The 17,843-nt window shown below is 40.9% G+C and overlaps 1 protein-coding gene and 1 pseudogene across 51 annotated transcripts in view; one reads left to right on the top strand and one right to left on the bottom strand.

Annotated features, from left to right (window-relative positions):
* The window catches only part of PPFIBP1 (PPFIB scaffold protein 1), a 184,655-nt gene that overhangs the window by 62,985 nt on the left and 103,827 nt on the right, over window positions 1–17,843 (top strand). The gene's annotated exons all lie outside the window — the stretch shown is intronic.
* Window positions 14,268–17,354, bottom strand: LOC118144161 (uncharacterized protein C12orf71-like; annotated as a pseudogene). Its single transcript, XR_013522734.1, has 3 exons — window positions 17,245–17,354; window positions 15,360–16,034; window positions 14,268–14,680 (listed from the first exon to the last, which is right to left on the bottom strand). The product of XR_013522734.1 is annotated as an uncharacterized protein C12orf71-like (transcript).

Raw genomic sequence — 17,843 nt, 5'->3', positions numbered from 1 at the left:
GACTTTTTATCCAGTTTGCCAGCCTGTGTCTTTTGATTGGGGCATTTAGGCCATTTACATTCAACATAATATTGTTATGTTTGAATTTGATCCTGCCATTTTGTTACTGGCTGGTTGTTTTGCCCATTATTTGATGCAGTTTCTTCATTGTGTTGTTGTTCTTTACCATTTGGTATGCTTTTGCAGTGACTGGTACTGGTTGTTCATTTCCATGTTTAGTACTTCCTTCAGGAGCTCTTGTAAGGCAGGTCTTGTAGTGATGAAATCTGTCAGTAATTGCTTGTTGGTAAAGGATCTTATTTCTCCTTCACTTATGAAGCTTAGTTTGGCCGGATATGAAATTCTGGGTTGGAAGTTCTTTTCTTTAAGGATGTTGAATACTGGCCCCCACTCCCTTCTAGCTTACAGGGTTTCTGCTGAGAGATCTGCTGTGAGTCTGATGATCTTTCCTTTGTAGGTGACTCGTCCTTTCTCTCTGGCTGCCCTTAGGATTTTTTCCTCCATTTCAACCCTGGTGAATCTGATGATTATGTGCCTTGAGGTTGCTCTTCTTGAGGAATATCTTTGTGGTATTCTCTGAATTTCCTGGATTTGAATGTTGGCCTGCCTTGTTAGGTTGGGAAGTTCTCTTGGGTAATATCCTGAAGAGTGTTTTCCAGCTTCATTCATTCTTCCTGTCACATTTAGGTATGCCGATCAAGCATAGATTTGGTCTTTTCACATAATCCCATAGTCCTTGGAGGCTTTGTTCGTTTCTTTTCACTCTAATCCTGCCTTCTTGTTTTATTTCATTGATTTGATCTTCAATCTCTGATATCCCTTCTTCTGCTTGATCAATTCGGCTGTTGGAACTTGTGTATGCCTCGTGAAGTTCTCGTGCTGTGTTCCTCAGCTCCATCAAGACATTAATGTTTTTCTCTAGGCTGGTTATTTTAGTTAGCATTTCATCTAACCTTTTCTCAAGGTTCTTAGTTTCTTTGCATTTGATTAGAACATGGTCTTTTAACTCAGAGAAGTTTGTTATTACCTATCTTCTGAAGCCTTCTTCTGTCAATTTGTCAAACTAGTGCTGTCTTGTTTTGTTCCTTGATGGTGAGGAGCTGTGATCCCTGGAAGGAGGAGAGGTGTTCTGGTCTTTGATGGATTCATCCTTTGTGTGCTGTTTTTTTTTCTCATCTTCGTGGATTTATTTCCCTTTGAACTTTGACGTTGGTTCGGGAGGAATCTGAGCATACAGCCTTTTTGTTGAGGTTGGAGCTGTATCTGTTTTGGCCTGTAGAGGTGCTGCTGGGCTGCCTTGGATTCAGACAGGCTGCTGGGTCGGTGGTCTTCCCCTGGAGTTTGTTTGCAGGTGAGATTAGCCCCGCCTTGCCAATGGTGTCTCTCCTTCCTGGAGCTCAGTCTTCCTGGTTGGGGTCAAACTGGTGTTTTTGCTGGGAAGCTCTCCAGGGCGCTGGCTTCAGTTTGAGTTTTGGAGGGGTGGGGCTGCCAGGCCTTATAGCCTGTTTCCCTGCTTTCAACTCTCACTCTTTCTGTGGGACAGGTAGTTTCATCCCGCTGGCTAGTCCACACTTCCATCCAGGTATGGACAGAACCAGGTGGGAGCCATCGCTCAGATTTGCATTGACAACCCATGGCGCCCCTCTGTCTGGCGGGGCTCTCGTGGACCCTGGGTTGCAGGGGATGAGGGAACCACAGGATTAGAATCAGAGGACCGAGAGGGTGAAGTCCCCAACCCTCTGAGCCAGCTTCACTTTCCAGGTGGGATCGGCCCACCCTGTCTCTGTTCGCTCTCCCTGAGCTGCACTCCCCCTGCTTCTCTGCTCACCTTCTCTGTGCTATTTTCAGAATCCTACCAGTCCCACAGCGACAAATCCAGCACTTCACTTGGAATCGTGAAGTCCTCTAGCCCTCTGCATCTCATGCGCTAGGAGCTGCATTCCGATGTTGCCTCCTCTTGGCCATCTTGGCACCCCCCGGTTGTGCATACCTTTTCGTGATGATTGTATTTTGTTTGTTCAGGGACTAAAGTCGTTTTAATTAGTTGGCACTTTGGAATGATGTTGAACTTTGTGTAGCCAAGTGATTTGTCTACTTCAATGTGGTATTCCAAGCTGCTTGCTCAATAGGATCAGATGAAGATGTTTTTGTAGATTACTCTTGCGGGGTGTGGCCAGGTGGAAGCCCTCTCTGATATGATAGGCTTGTTGTCCTGGCAGAGAAGGGCTTTTGTTGTGTACTAGGAGGGACTATGTAGGGGAAGATAAAATAGATTCAGAAGAGAGATTTGTCTGGATTCCCATAGAAACTGTCAGGATAGCTTGCAAATCAGATTAAGAACCTGGAAAAGTAAGAGCCCCAGGGAAGACTTGGCTTCCTAGGAAGATGAATAGAGAAAGAAAAATTGAGGCAGACCTGAGCTCAGAAAGGGGCTCTCAAAGAATTTTCTGAACAAATTCATTAAGTCTAATTGTTTTAAGGAAGTTTTGAAAAACCAGTTCTTCAAAGTATGAATCTTGAGCCAAGATTGAACTTAAAATAGTATAGAACTAGTAAAAGATGTATTTTCCCAGACAAATAGGGGATATGAGCATAACTTCCTACGTTCAGATCACAATTCCACCACTTTTTTGTCTCAGGACCTCTCTGTCTCAGCTTCCACATCTGTAAAATGGGCTGTTAAAAGGTCCACCTCTAAGATGCCCCCAAAATTTGCTGTAATAATTGACTACAATAGTATTAGCAGTATGCTTCAGGACATATAGATCTAGCACTAAAAATGATATTTCTTATTCTTGTTACTAAGATTACCGATTTATATCTGATACTTAATGAGAGTTTTCAGGTTACTTTTTAAAGATATGAGACTTTGGTTTTTAATTTCTTTTAAGTGTGGTGAGTACTAACAAAAATATGTTTTCTACTTGCCTCACCTTAGACTGAAACTCAGAGGAAGGATGAAAGGAAACATTTGTCCATGTGTCCTTGGCATGTCCCTCCCCATGGTGAGTCAGTGAAGACACTCCTGGTTGTCTGAACTGGTTTATTTAGTTCAAAAAGAGACCAGTGGAGCTTTGTGGGAAACTAGGGTTATTTTGCACAAAGGAAATTTGTAATTTTATACATTATACTCTCTTTTTTTTTTTGAGAGACTGGGTCTCCGTTTGTTGCCCAGGCTAGAGTACAATGGTGTGATCCTTACTCACTGCAGCCTTGAGCTCCTGGGCTCAAGTGATCCTCCCACCTTAGTCTCCCAAGTAGCTGGGACTACACGTGTGCCAACATGCCTGCTTGTTTTTAAAGTTTTTTAGAGACAGAGTCTTGTTTTATTGCCAAGGCTAATCTTGAACTCCTGGCTTCAATTGATCTTCCCACCTTTGCCTCCCAAAGAGCTTTGATTACAAGTCTGAGCCACTGCTCCTGGCTGTACTTTCAGTCTTAGGTGTTCTGGCAACTGGCAAATATATGAAATTTCATTTGCCTAAGAGTGCAGGCAACACCCTGTTCTCTCCTCTGTCAGTGTCCTTGGGTTCATGGATGATAGTGGTGAAAGCTGTCTGATTATACCACTTCTGAGGCTGAATGCACCCAGACACAAGAATGAGGTGGGAGCCCCTTGTCCAGTTTCATCTCTGTCTTCTCTTCATTAGGCCAAGGAAGGCCATGGGACTGTACTGTTACCTACTGACTCAGGCCTGCCTATATCATCTCTCCACCCTGTAGTGCAGTGGTTTCTAAGTCCACAATTTGTAGTCACTGAGATAATGTCATCCCCAAAGTAAAGCATCTACTGTGGCTTTATCCTTTACACCCTTTTCTCTGTACCCGTTTGGCAGTCTACCACTTTCATTATTATGTGGGGATTGGAACTTTCTGTCTCCTGACTGTCTTTTGTGAACCAAATATTATTTTAGGCAGTTCGTACTAAAAATTCTAAAAATAATGCTTGAGGATGGTGGTCTTATTTGGAATTGTGTCACCTGTGGTATGTCTCGTGCTTAACTGATTCATGATAATTTGGACAATAAGTAAATGATTTTCTTTTTATCATGTAACTCACAAAATGTTTTCCTTTTCATGTTTTTTCTTTAGTGCTCTCTCCTTTTCCTGCCAAACATCTAGGCTCACTTTTACCATCAGATAGAGATTTAGTTGGGCTTTTAGAACTTTCTCTTCAAGCAGATGCTGTGTGTGTGTGTGTGTGTGTGTGTGTGTGTGTGTGTGTGGTTTGTGGGCTGTTAGAAGCTATTTGCTCATCTTGTCAAAGCCATAGCAGTCTTTTCATTCTCAGTTGCTTTGCTTTCTCCTCACCTCTTGGGAAATTGGCAGCCAGTGACTTTGATATTTTTTTCTCTATGAGACAAATATGCTAACGTATAACTAGACAGAGGAACAGTTTATACATTTAGCAAATGATCAAATAAGTGGTGTGTGTGTGTGTGTGTGTGTGTGTGTGTGTGAATACATGCTGACTCTATAACTGAGCAAGTGGTGTTTTTTCTCTCAAGTCTCCATGCATTTATACATTTAATTAGGAGGCCTAAGTATCTATGATGGCTTTTAGATATGTAGCGTCAACAGTTTTTTAAGAAGGGGGAAGAGGTTCCAAGACAACTTTGACTCTTATTTAGTGGATGTATGGTTTAATGTTATGATATTTGGGGGAAACCTGGGTTCTGACTCCATTGTTTCAGTGAGCCATAGTTTCCCATTGCTTCAGGAGTAGAGAAGTGGGAGAAGGGATTTCAATAGTTCTTAAATCTATTATTTAGCAGTAGCTCAAGGCTGTGTGCATCATAATTGAAGAAATGAAAGAGTCCCCTGGGTGTGCTCTGCATTCCTTCCATTCCATAGTACTGTTCGAGTCCCTGGTCAACTCACAGCCCAGAGCTGCTTCAGCCAAGAGGAGACTTAAATTAGGGATGTGCAGTCTTCAGCTATGGTAGCAGGATCCATTTAGTTTCTAGGCAGATGACAGCATGTGCTATCTCTGCAGAAATTGTAGCAGCTTTCAGATCAAAATAGCCCTGGGAGTTTCTTGTGACTATTACCTTGAGCTGAGGTGTAGCCCCTTACCAGTGGTGGAATCCTAACTACAGTACAACAGTTAATTGTATTCTATGTTCTCATTTGTGGTTCAGAACACAAATTGTTACTGTTCATCAGCTTTTCTTGTTTTTTACCTGATTCCTTTATGGTTGTAGTAGTAGTTATATGCTTGGCTTGACATAGTGAGGCTATTTGACACTGTGATATTAAGATATTTTCAAGGAAAAGTCATCAGCTGTCTTCCTGGATTATTCTGGGCGTTTTGTACTCTATTTTGGATCTAACTTTTCTTGCTCTTGATTTCTGATTAGCTGTTCTTCCTCCTTGCGTTGGCCTCTCAACTTGCTTGGAAGCTTTATCAACAGACTTTCACTTGGAGGACTGCTTTGTTCAACAAATAAACATTATATCAACCTTGGGGAAGAATTAAGAAGACACAGGATGGAATGCTCTGTTAAAACTTCTGGTTCTAAGCATGGAATTCCTGGAACAGGGAAGCTGGCTTCCAATACATTGATGTCCAGAAGTTGTTTTCCTGCTTGAGGAGGGGAGGTCACATTTCTACCAAGAGAAATGTGACTTTTGGGGCATTTTCAAAACTTTTGGATGATTTGGTGAGATTTAAATTGTGTTATTTTTGATGAAGTTTTAGCAACTAAAGAGTGTATTATTTGCTTAGAAGAGTCAGATTTTTGGTTCTTCGTGGTATGCATTGGTCTTGCCTGAGGTCACACAGAGGCCTTTCAACAAGGTTGGGCCTGCTCTGTGGTTGGGATAGTTGAAACCAAGTATCAAGGAGGAAATAAGAGTGGCAGACCTTAAAGTATTAGATTTCTCACAAGAGAAAACAGCAACACCCAAGAAAAATCCATTTACCCTCATCCACAGTCCCCCTGGCCTGTGGACCTCTTTCTCCTCTTGTTATCCAGCAGAACAGCAATCTCTTCTTTCTAAGACTGTGAGTGATTTGAGGGAGCCACGAAACACCAAGTACCTCTATCCAGAGGGTGACTTTTCTTTCCTCACTTTGTGCCTACTGAATTCTCAGAAGGTAAAGCTGAAAGAACTCAGAGTAGATGGCTGGGTTTTTGCATTCTTTACCTAATAAAATCAGTTGATTCTTTTTTTTTTTTAATGGTAGTTGTGCGCTGTGTGAAATGATTGTGAACACTGAATGACCAGATGTTTCCTAGGGAAATGCAAAGGGAGGTTCTTGCAAGTCTTTGGCCACAATGCTTTTGCCAACAGATCAATACAGAACCTTGTTTTATGTGTGTTTCTGTTTAGACGCCGTTTTCATATATGTTGTTGAGTCATTAACACTGACACATAGCCAGTAGCTCTGTAACTTAGGCCTGAAGGAAGCTGACCTCACACACAGGTTTCATCCTTGAGACATTGCCTTATTGCCTCAGGAACACCAGGCAGCACTTCGGCACTGTGCTTGGAGCCATTTTAAACAGCACAGTGATCGACAAGCACAAAGATGTAAAAAATGTGGCACAGAATAGACCGTGAATAGGACACTTTATGGTAGGAGGGCTGCGCTCCTGCAAGAAAGTGGAGCATTGCCTTGTTCAACCTGAGCTGGGAACTCTGTGAGGGTGACTCAGAATTCTCGCTGCTCTGAGTGTGTCCGTGAATGAGTGTGAAGGTACTAACGTTGGAGTTGCAAACAAATTTTAGCAAGTGGGCCAATTCACTTAAGTCAACTGTATAATAGAAGCAGAGTAATCCCAATTGTTGTGACAGGAAGCTTTCTCAGTCCCACTCTGTGGTTAACGTAGAAAACCAATCATTGAAGGTAAAAATGAACTGTAAGCTGGTATAGCCAGACCAATGTCCGGAATATGTTTTTAAATAGGCTCGTGTAAGATGAAGACAGGCAAGGAGAATGTGCCCAATGAATTATTATTTGTTGTTTAACAAATGATAATTAGCCCCACTGCCAGCTTTGACCATTTAGAGAATGGGAACACCATCATGTTCTTGGCATTAAAGGTAATAATGGCTAGCACCTAGGGGCACCTCAGCAAGTGAATTAATCCTAAATAAATGAATGAAAGAGGAGGGAGAATTCTTAGTGATGCCTGATGACCCATAGTAGGGCACCTTAGGAGTCTCATGCATCTTTTTAGCCTAGATATATAATTTCCTGGCCACTGTGTTCCTTAAATTAACTTGCATAAATGTGTACCAACGGGCAGAAACAGTAGTGGTCTGACCATGAAAGGTAATCATGTGACGCAGAGATTATGTATCGTGCTCATTTTTGTGCACAGCCCTAGCACGTTAATGTTCATTAAATGGATTTGAATGCATGAATGAATTTAAATGTCTAGAATATTTAGAAATGCAATGGCTTTAAAAAATCTTTTTAAATTCAAAAGAGAGGTGACTTTGTAAGTCACTTTGTACTGTAAGTCTGTACTCAGAGAAGTAGAAAGATGTGGATATTCTTTTGTTAACTAGCTTTGTCTGTTGTATGAAACTGAGCCTTTGTACTCAGGGAACATCTGAACTATGCTGTGTCCCCATGCACCTCCCTCACATAAATATCCAGGGACGAGAGTTAATTAAAGTAGAAGCTAGTTAGGTTTTCTGAAAGGAAATGACATTCAATTTCAGATATTATCTGTTTAAATTATTTCCTGCAGATTAAGTGTTCATTTTACGAATTATTTATCATGGAGCTGCTGAGTACAAGAAACTGGGCCCGGGGCTGCGGAGCATGCAAAGATAAGCAGAACATAGGGGCTTTTGTCTAGTGGGAGGGAAAGAGATGAGTGCACATTTTTGTAAATCTGGATAAAATATACACTCACTACAGGTAAAAGTGAAGTGCTGTGGTGGCACGAGAAAGAGTGAGGTTAATTCTAGCCTGTTCTGTTTTACAGAGGAGCTTCAATATTACTTGGGTCTTGAATGCCCGTTTGGGAGTAGGTGGGCAGCAGGGTAGACTGGAGAAGTAGCAGTTAGGGCAGTTCCAAGAAGAGGTAACAGCATGGGCAAAAGCACTGGAGCATGAAGGTACAAGGAACAAGTAACATAAAGGTTCTGGAGTGTGAAGGGCAGGCTGGAGTATTGTGAAGTAAGACCAGAAAATCACCTCAGGATCTGATTATAGAGAGACTTAATGGCAGGTTGCTTGTACATTATTCTGTAGTCATTAGGAGCAGTAGCAGATTTTAAGACAAAGGAATCACATGACAGAAACTAGCAGCAGCTAAAATGTGTAAGCAGTTTTATGTGCCAGGTACTAATCCTTACCACAGCCCTTTGAGGCTAATAACAATTAGTATTGCAGTTTTGTAGATGAGGAAACAGCACAGAGAGGTTAAGTAACTTCACCAGGATCCACAGCAAATAAGTGGTGTAGTGGGAATTGAAGCCAGCAAGTCAAACTTAAGAACTTGGGTTTTTAATCTGATATTGAAAAATAAGATTCAGAGAGTCTTTGAACTTTTAAAATTGTTTGCTAAGTGATCAGTATATATGAATATGTGTATTAGTTTAAGAGAGGATCTGTAGCTTTGATCATGTAAGATATAAATGCTTAAAACTGTTAATAAAGACTGTATAAGCCAGGCATGGTAGCTCATGCCTGTAATCCCAACACTTTGGGAGGCCAAAGTAGGCAGGTCACTTAAGACCAGGAGTTCAAGATTAACCTGGTCAACATGGTGAAGCCCCATCTCTGCTAAAAATATAAAAATCAGCCTGTGTGGTTAGTCCCACCTACTTGGGACACTGAGATATGAGAATCGCTTGAACCCAGAAGGTAGAGGTTGCAGTGAGCAGAGATTGTGCCACTGGGCAACCCCAGCCTGGGCAACAGAGTGAGAATCTGTCTCAAAAAGGAAAAAAAAAGACTACATAGAGCACCCTCTTTCACTCTCAGAAGTCCCCCAGAATGCATAATACATTATATGGTGACTATGCCTGTTCTTGTTAGGTTGAAAGAAGCAGAACAAAAAATAAAAACATCAAAACAATTTGAAGAAATTATTAGTATTATAAGTGTCAGGTTGTTCTTGATTTGTGAGAAACAGAAAATGTACAAGACGGTGTTTTGAAGGTAGACACAAGATATTCAGGCGTTGAACTTGCAAAAATTTCAAAGGACAGAGGACCTATCTTCCCATTTGGCAAAAATTATTCATTTTAATCTCAGCAAAAGCTAGGTAGACTCTGAAATCTTACATGTTCTGGAAACATACCTAGATGCTAGTCTGCTTTCAAATGAACCAATTTACCTTTTTAGAGTTAGGACTTGAAGGATGGATCTTGAAGGATGAATATTTACCAATCTTTGAGACTGAAAATTCTTTGCATCCAAGATGTGCATCAAAGGCAGGTGCCAGGATGAATGAATCCAGATTAACGAATTGCCCAGTTTACATTGCTGGAGAAATCCAGTTATTTTCTAAGTTTTGTTTAGAGTAAATGTTTTAATGTTTTATATATACATATATCCCACATTACTGTCATACAAGTCTAGCAGATGAAATACTTTAATAGAGATCTGTACTACCTACTTACTAGAGCTTTACTTTATATTTTCCCCATCTTTGCTTTCTCATTTTCTCTTTTTTTCCTGCACTATTTGAAAGTACATTGACATTTCAGCCTAAAATTCCTAAGAACCCAGTCCACATTCAGAACCAAAATGTCCTTTACTATAGTTTTTGTTTTGCTTTTGGTTTTGATCAAAGATTCCATCAAAAAATCACAAATAGCAATTGGTTGTCATGTTTCTTTTGTCTCTTTTATGGACTATCTTGTTTCCCTGTCTTTTTTTGTGTTTTCTTATGTTGCGTTTCATGATGTTAACATGTTTTAAAAGTCAAAGATAGTTGTCTGCTAAAATGTCCTATAGTCTAGACTCATCTGAGTGTTTGTGTCCTCATAATTAGATTCAAATTAAACATAGTGCTAGCAAGTGTACATTGCTTCTCCTTAGACAGTGTATGATATTAGCTAGGATAAATTTAATCACTTGGCTAAGTTGCTGTTGACCAGATCTCTTCATTGTAAAGGTGCCTAATCCTCTTAATAACTAAGAAGGATCTGTGGGATAATCTTAGAGACCATGGGCATGTTTTTTTCCCTGACTGTGATTCACCCAATAGTTTTAGCATCTATTTCTGATCCTTATATGAATCAATTATTAAGTTGCTAGTTGCAATATGGTAGTAACTTGATTTCTGAGGTCATTTTAAAAGAAAAATTCTCCTTTCCATCCCCATGCCCTGCTTGGGAAAATCTTGGCTCCAAAGACTCATGGCAGAAGGATCAGTGAAAGTGAAACTTGAAAGCAACTATCCAAACACGCATTAACTATGAAGATGCTTGAAGGGTTTTCTTTGTGAGTGGGTATGCAGGAAACGTCTGCCCTAGAATGAGAGCTCTTTATTTTAGAGATTTGTACTTAAAATAATCTTTATCGATGCAAGTGAGGAAAATCTAAATAAATTGCTATTCTGATTTTGATGTCTTGGAAGTAGTTCCTTTTAAAGCATATTATGTTGAAATCAAATGGGCATTAAAACCATGGAATTCCTTTGAAAGGTGGCATAAAGCGGAAATTGTTTTGTCTTGGTACTTCTTGATCTAGGCTAATAATCCTTTGGGGGAATTATCCTGAGGCTTTTTACTGATTCTGCTCATGACTGGCTCACTCAGTGAGTGTTATCTGATGAAGATCTGATTTCACTTCTGAAAGCACAGCCTTGTTCTATTTGTTTGAGGTATTAGTAGGTAGCAGGAAAAGATTGACTCCAGGCAATGCAATGTAAAACCCACCCATCCATCTTGAAATTGGAGGTTATCCTACATGCTATGTAAGTTCTCCCACTTGCAATTTATAATAAGGTGACTTATATTTTTGAAGCAATTAACCATTCATTTTAAGTTGACAAAATTGTTCTTTATTATTGCTGTAAGGACTAGCAGTCTCTAGGAAATTGTTTATAATTTGCTTCATTTTTCTTTTGTTTTGTAAGAGATTCTAGACCCTATTCTTGTGGCCAGTTAGACTTGGACCCATGCATCCTCTTAAGCTGTGAATATGCTGGTCTCAAAGTCCTGGTCTCAAGCAATCCTCGTGCCTTGGCCTCCCAAAGTGCTGAAATTATAGGCATGAGCCACTACACCTGGCTGATAACATATCTGACACTATAATGAAAAGATATTGAGATATTTCCTATTTTAAAATACTTTGTCTTGCTTTCTAATATATAGCATGACACTCAACCTCAAAGGGTTTGGAAAGCTTACTTTATTGTAAAGCCTTGCAAACTACATTGCTTAAATTTTAGTGAAGGTTCACGCCTGTTAAGCAGGTTTATAAAATATGGATGAATAAACACAAGTACGTCAGAAATCTTACTAAGAACAGTGTATCTTATTCAGTGTAGACAGTCTTTTAACGTATTTTGATTGAGTTTGTCCTACAGCTTAATTATTAGAGTAAGAATTAAAATAACAAAACTGGTTGCAAGTCTCTTGAGGGTAAGAGGTCATCTTTCTTTCAGGCCTATGATAGTGTGTAGTGTAAAGCAGCAGTAAGGCTCCATGCATATTTGTTGAAGTAAATTTTCAGTTTACTTTCTAAATTGATTTTAGAAATCTGGTCTAATAGATTTCTCAATCAGTAGGTCGCTGTCTCACATGACTTCCTCTTGATGGCCATATCCTCTTCTTGTCTCCTTCCCTTTTCACTCCTATTCTTGACCCAATTAACCAGTCACTTTTGACTTAAAGAACAGGAATTCTTTAAGCTGCTGTATTTTACTTTTTAAAATTTATATAGACAGGGTGTATTAAAAACATTTAAACAATTACATGAGAGTCAGAGAGATGGATTACTCTGAACTAAAGGCTATGTTATGATTTTGGTGGTTTTTTTTTTTTGAGATGGAGTCTCATTCCATCACCCAGGTTGGAGTGCATGGTGCCATCTTGGCTCACTGCACCCTCTGCCTCCTGGGTTCAAATAATCAATATTCAAATCCCAGCCTCCTGAGTAGCTGGGATTAGATGCCTGCCACTGCATCTGGCTAATTTTTATAATTTTAGTAGAGACAGGGTTTCACCATTTGCCCAGGCTGGTCTCAAACTCCTGACCTCAAATGATCCATCCACCTCAGCCTCCAAAGTGCTGGGATTACAGGTGTGAGCCACTGTGCTCGGCCACTGTGTTAGGATTTGCAATATAAAGAAATTAAGACCTGGTGCTTGCCGTGAGAGCTCACAGTCTACAGGTAAAATAGACATATAAAGAGGGCTGAAAAGTACAGGTCATGGCAAGAAGGTGGCAGGGCAGGGACTAGGGGACAGCTAAAGGAGGGTCATCCTTACCTGAGGCATCAGTATTGCCCCATAGTAACCCTAGAGCTGGATCTTAAAGAATGAGTTTCCCAGGCAGTCAGGGAATGGAGAGAGAAATCCCTGTGGTTTTGTGTGCTGACCAGAGTGAGGAGCAAGTGTGTTCCCTTCGGGAATTTGATGAGTATCGATTTTAAAAATATTTGGGAGAAGAGAAGGGCAAGGCATGGCACACGTTACCAGATGTGGTAGACATGCCAAGTTGGGGAAGGAGGTGTATGGTTGGATCTAGATGGAAGTGGATGGAAGTCAGGGAACAGGTGTGGTGATAGGACTCCAAATCTTGGTGAAGTCAAAGATCAGGCAAAGGAGGAGGAGTGTGTTGAAGTGAGTTGTGGGTTGGGCAGGTGTTCTCAGGGAGGCAGACAAAGTGAGAGGCCTCAGGATGTGATCTTGAGCACATATTTCTAAAAAGGCCCGATTTTTGATCTCCTCCCTCCCACTGTATTGTCTTTCCTGGGCCATATTCACCACACTTTCTTTCGCATGCATTGTTAACCAGCCAAGATCTCCTACCTCCACTACACACCAATTAAAGTCAGTTCAAGTCCTCTACCTTAAATAACCTCATTTGTAACTCAAAGAACCTCACATAGGAAACCTTTTACAACCACCCTCCCCATGCTGAATGGGTTATTCTTTCATTAGAACTCAATGTTTACTCACTACAGGGTATTATCACTCATACCCTGTATAGTCATATGTTTGCCTGGCTTAATCTCTTAAATAAGTCGTGTGAACCTAAAGATTTAGAGTTTTATTTATTTATTTATTTATTTATTTATTTATTTATTTTGGCAAGCTAGAAAAGCATCTGGCACTCCTATTTGCTAAATATTTATAGAAGAGAAGAAGGAGAGGGATAAGGGAATTGAAATTGAGGAAAGGAAGGAATTTGAAACTAAAGAGTCATATGCTTTGCAACATAAATTCTGAAGGTCACACAGGTTGGTAGTGCCAGCCGAAGAAGGAGGTTGTTGAGTGAACCTGTGGTTGAATGAGGAGTATGGTAGTGATGCTCGGGGGATGAGAATTAGGGCAAGAAGGCTGAGGACAGCCTTCCTCAAAGTTGACATTTAGTGGAAGGTTTAATCACAATTGCAAAGGAATTTCAGAGGGCACAATGGGATGGGTTGGGAGAGGATTTGGTTAAGATTTGCTGAAAATCCTGAGCTTTTGATAAATACTGCTCTGTGTTGGAAATATTTCAGTGAGAATTGACCCTTAATTTACTTTCACTCTTGGATATCCCTCGCAAGTTATCTGGAGAGCTCCTCAGAAGAAAGTACTTGCAGCAACAGTTATCTCATAAACTCTCACACTAACCCTGTAAGGTATGTATTACTATCGTCCACATCTTTTGAATGAGGACAGCTAGACTTTGAATGGTTAAGTGGCGTTCAGAGTCCTCACATTGCTCCTAAGTGGGCCACTACTACAGTCAAGGCAACACATGCTGGAACCCATGAGGTCGCCAGGGAATATCAGAAGTGCTGTCCCATCTCCTGAAATTGAAACTAATTTCCTCAGTGACTGAATACCCACTGCCACTCACTCAAGCCTTGCAAGTTCAACCCAAATCGTCCTGTCACCATGGGAATCTGATGGGTCACACTGCTGCCTACTGAAAATGGGGATTTGCGTTAATGATAGAACAGGTTAAAATCCATAAAATAGGTAAACTAGGGTAAAATACAGTAAGAATGGGTGAGAGGAGAGAAAAAGAATACTTCCATTTAGGAAGCATAATAACACTTAAAATTTCCTGAGAATACATTTGTCTTCTAGACAACACATGCTTTCAGTGTGAGTCAAGATGGTGCGCTGGAAGAGGAAGACATGGGTAACAAGAACATTTATTTTGTTTATTGAGGAAAAAATAAACTGATGGGGATTATTAATGGAATCCTTATTATAGATTATTTTAAACTTTCCAAAAAGTTTGAAAATCTGTCTATATGGGATGTCCTAATTCAAGGGTTTCTTGAGGTTGAATTCTCTTGCCTCTGTGAAAGCATCTTTTCCTTAGTGCTGGCCGATAGGGACGCTTGGTGGCCTTTACAGGGTGCTCCCTCTTCAGTGCAGGGGAGAGGACACGCTGCCTCAGCCAGCTGAAGGCCCACCCAAGACAGCACGGGGTCTGTGTGTGGGAAGGAGTGCCGTCCTTCTTCAGCTGCTCTGACAGGATTGAGGAAATTGCTGAAGCGCTTGTCCTTTGGCTGGCAGTTGCCTCACTTATTGTCTGCCAAGAAAATGAAGGATGTGTTAGGTAGACGTAGCCATGACAACAGCTAAGTCAACGTTTACTCATTTATGGAATTCACATTTGTTTAGCAAAAATATCCCAAGTAGGCCTAGCAAGGTGGCTCACGCCTGTAATCCTAACAATTTGGGAGACTGAGGCATGTGGATCACTTGAGGTCAGGAGTTTGAGACCAGCATGGCCAACATGGTGAAACCCCATCTCTACTAAAAGTACAAAAATTAGCTGGATATGGTGGCGGTTGCCTGTAATCTCAGCTACTCAGGAAGCTGAGACAGGAGAATTGCTTGAACCCGGGATGCAGAAGTTGCAGTGAGCCAAGATTGCACCATTGCAGTCCAGCCTGGGCGACAGAGCGAGACTCTGTCTCAAAAAAAAATGCAAAGTTTCAATGCCCATTAATATCATTAATACTGAAGATACAGGTTTTTGGCGGGAAGGGAGATATAGTTGTTAGCCCTTCTCCTTGCTTGCTACCCTCTTGTTTCTCTCGGCATTCCTCGGTCTTTTCCCTTCATCTTCACCCTGACTCCTTTCCTTGTTATCTGTCTCCCACTGGTACCACTCAGACCCCCTGGGCCCTGCCTCCCAGGGATTGCAAGATTCTGTGGTTCAACCCAGGCCTTTCCCTTGTCCTGTGAGGCGTCTCTGTGCTCACCTCAGCCAGCTCATGTTCCTTAAGCCTTAGAGGAGTCTGTGGAGACTGCACCACATCTTTATTTTCTGGTGGTTTATTTTCTGGCAGGTCTTGACAAGCATCGTGTTCTTGATGACTGACCTGAGCCATTTCCAGAGGGGAGCCTCCGGACAGTTGGAAATCTTTCTGAGTAGTTTCACGAAACACAGTGCCATCATCTTCATCATCTTTCAGGTTTTCTAGAAATGTCTGAAACTCTTACACAAGATTGTCCAGTTTGCTGACAGACAGTTTTGTCATTTCTTTTGGGAACTTGTCTATCCACAGGTTGTCGCCATTTAGAAGGCTATTAGCTATTGAGTCTGTGTTCCAGGACTGACGTCCGCATCCCAGGCCAGGAAGATGCTTAGTTTGCAAAACCGCTCTGGTTTGTCCTCAATTTGGTCTTGTCTTTTCATGGGTCCCTGTATCCTTTCAGTTCCTCATGCCCCTTGGATGGGAGGGAGGAAGTGGATGGAAGGACCCTTGGAAGGTGCATCTTCACAGAAGGTTGTGTCCTCACAGGAGGTTGTGTCCTCACAGGAAAAATAGCCCATGGAGAGGCTCAGGTTGGAAATGGATTTGGAGCTGCAGTTGTCTGTGTCACTGTTAGAGGATGCATATGCCATGGAGTTCAAAGACACAAATCTCTCTCAACTCGAGTAGTTTCAAAAGAGAAAGAAAGAGAAATAAGTGGGAGTGGGAGAAGAGGATAATGGTATTTAAGCAAAAACAGTATCCATCCATTTTTCTTTTTTTTTTTTTGAGACAGAGTCTCACTGTGTCACCTAGGCTGGAGTGCAGTGGTGCCATCTCAGCTCACTGCAACCTCCGCCTCCCAGGTTCAAGTCATTCTCCTGTCTCAGCCTCCCGAATAGCTGGGATTACAGGTGCCTGCTACCGCACATAGCTAATTTTTGTATTTTTAGTAGAGTTGGGGTTTTACCATGTTGCCCAGCTGGTCTCAAATTCCTCACCTCAGGTGATCCATCCACCTTGCCCTCCCAAAGTGCTGGGATTACAGGCATGAGCCACCATGCCAGGCCCCATTCCCTTTTCTATTCAGAACTACCCCATTTAGATAGAAGTCTTATCCTGTTTTTACAATCTCTCAGTGAAGGGCAAAAGAGGCAGCCCTCTGCCTTTCAAAACTTGTTTCATTGTGTTATAATCCTTTCTGCTAAGCATGTCCACCTCTCATCATTTGTTCTACTACACATGTAAGATTTTGTATCATAAAAGGATGATTATCATATACAATTGGAAAAATATAGAAACATATGAAGATATAAACAAATATGCTATAGTCCCACCTTCTAAAGGTAATGATAACTATCAAAACATTTTGATGGACTGTCTTATCTTTTCTAGTTACATAAATGTACATATATATATATATATATATATATATATATATATATATCTGTACACTTATACAATATATCCACATATACATATATGTGAATGTGGCTGTCCTGTCTGTTGAAACTGAGATTATTTTATGGCATAGCCTAAAACAAACATATATACGGTTACTCTGCAATTTTTAACCACTTCTTATTAATGATCATTAGGTGGAAGTTATTGTTTTTACCAAATCTGTAGTAAACCTGCTTTTCCATAAATCTTTGACTATGTCTCTTATTTTTCTATGTGTAGGATTAACGGACAAAACATCACAAATATATCATAACCCTGTGTTAAACTGATACCAAATTACTTTCCAGAAAGGATTTGCTATTTAGATGCCCATCCTCCCACCGTCTGATGACACTTTTTAGTACAGCTTTTTCTGTGAAGCCCCAGAGTAAGTAGGACTGAAGAATACATGCGTACATACACACACATACACACACAACTGTAATACCCTGCCCTGGTGGCTGCCCACATGGAAAAAGTGCTGCTAACTCCTGAGGCAAAAAGGGGAGACATGAGAAATCCTTCATATCCTGAGTCTCAGTGGCTGAAAGTCCAACTGTCAGAACTCTGTGCTGTGAGACTGTTGGTTACCTTGGCAACACAAAGAACTGAGTTTGAGTTAGTAATATGGAAAGAAAAAAGGAAAAGGGGGGATATAAAGCCACAGAATCTGTCCCTTAGCTTCCAAAATATTCTGTGCCCATATCATTCCAGACTGAAGAGCAACCCTCTAGAGGGTAGATGGATGAACGCATGGAGGTCACTTCTCTTGTCAGGTGGCTGTATAAGATGGTTCCCATCCTTAGAAGATTTAGAGCTCTAAATAAGGGGCATGTGTATAAACACACACACACACACACACACACACACACAAATGGAGAGCAGAAAGCCAGGAAACACTTTTCTGACCTAAAAGAACCTCAACACATTAGAATCTATCAATTTCTTAAGATTGTTTTCAAATATTTGTCTGTCTCCATTTCCATTTAACAAGATTACAGCTAAAGTTTGCCATGACTCACTCTCAGGGTTTTCACTGTAGAAGTG

Source organism: Callithrix jacchus, chromosome 9 (genome assembly GCF_049354715.1).
Source record: "Callithrix jacchus isolate 240 chromosome 9, calJac240_pri, whole genome shotgun sequence".
In the NCBI taxonomy this organism is placed as follows: domain Eukaryota; kingdom Metazoa; phylum Chordata; class Mammalia; order Primates; family Cebidae; genus Callithrix; species Callithrix jacchus.
This window is presented reverse-complemented; position numbering and strand designations above follow the sequence as displayed.